Below are 1,474 nucleotides of genomic sequence, written 5' to 3' on the forward strand. Positions count from 1 at the left end.
AGATGAAAACTACAATGTCTGTGATGAAAGTATGTAGGGTGATATTAACAATGGATTAGATATGTCAGAAGAAAAGTTAGCAGGCTTGAGGACATGCCACTAGAAATCATCCAAAATGGAATACAAAGAGATAAAATAATTTAAAATTAACAGTGCACCAGTGAGTGGTAGGAAACTAGCAAGAAAACTAAGATAGTTGTAATTGTAGTCTATGAAGAGGAAGAGAAAGTAAGGAACAGAAAAAATATTTTGAAAAATAATGTCAAAAAATTTCCAAGTTGGATGAAAGCTATAAACTCACAGATCCAAGAAACTCAACAAACTCTAAGAACAAGAAAAACTTAAGGGAAACTACAAATAACATCCTAATTAAATTGCGTAAAACCAAGGAAATCTGAAAAGCAGGCACAAAAAAAAGACAGAAGTTAGATACAGAGAACAATGGTAAGGATGACAGCAGATTTCTTGTCAGAAACAATGCAAGTGGGATGAAACTGGAGTGACACCTTTAATTTATAGAAAAGAAAAACAAAACAATCTAAAATTCTATATCCAGTGAGAAAAATCATTCAAATGTAACCATAAAGACTTTTTCATACTTACAAAAACTGAAAGAATTTAGTTCTTTTAGTTATCACCTCCAGACTTACATTACAAGATATTAAAGATTACTATATATATAATACAGACCAAACAAAAATTATACCAGAGGGAAATATGTTCTACACAAAGGAATGAAAAATACTGGAAACGGTAAATACATAGGAAATATAAAATGTTTTTCTTTTTATTTAAATCTCATTAAAAGATACTGTACTGTTTAATGGAAATAATAAGATGAGATTTTTGACATATGGATGTAACATACATGACAATAGTATAAAGGCCAGTAGGGAAGGAAATAAAACACACTATTGTAAGGTATACTATACATGAAGTGATATAATATTGCTTGTAGGTATACTATGATAAGTTAGAGATGTATACCAACACCCTAAGGCAATCTTTAAAATAACAAGACATTTGTGATGGCATTTAGGGTGCACTGAGATAATTCAGGATAATCTCCTTATTTCAAGTTTCTTAACCTAATTGCATCTGCAAAGATCCTTTTTCCAAATAAGGTAATATTCCCAGGTTCCAGTCATGATGATGTGGACATATCTTTGGGGCCACCATTCAGCCCGTAACAGCAAGGTTCCCTCATTTGGAGAAAAATCTGCTTATGAACACAGATTTTTAGTTGAATTCAGTTCTTTGTGGCTGTAAAATTGAAGGCTTTTATTTCTTGATGACTATTGAATAGAGGCTTTTATGACCTCCTAGAGGCTACCCACAGTTCCTGACCATCTGGGGTTCCCCAAAAGGGCCATTTTCTTCTTCTTCCTCCTCTCCTTCTCCTCCTCCTCCTCCTCCCCCCCTCCTCCTCCTCCTCCTCCTCCTCCTCCTCCTCCTTCTTCTTCTTCTTCTTCCT

This window comes from Mandrillus leucophaeus, unplaced genomic scaffold, assembly GCF_000951045.1.
Source record: "Mandrillus leucophaeus isolate KB7577 unplaced genomic scaffold, Mleu.le_1.0 Scaffold569, whole genome shotgun sequence".
NCBI classification, from domain to species: domain Eukaryota; kingdom Metazoa; phylum Chordata; class Mammalia; order Primates; family Cercopithecidae; genus Mandrillus; species Mandrillus leucophaeus.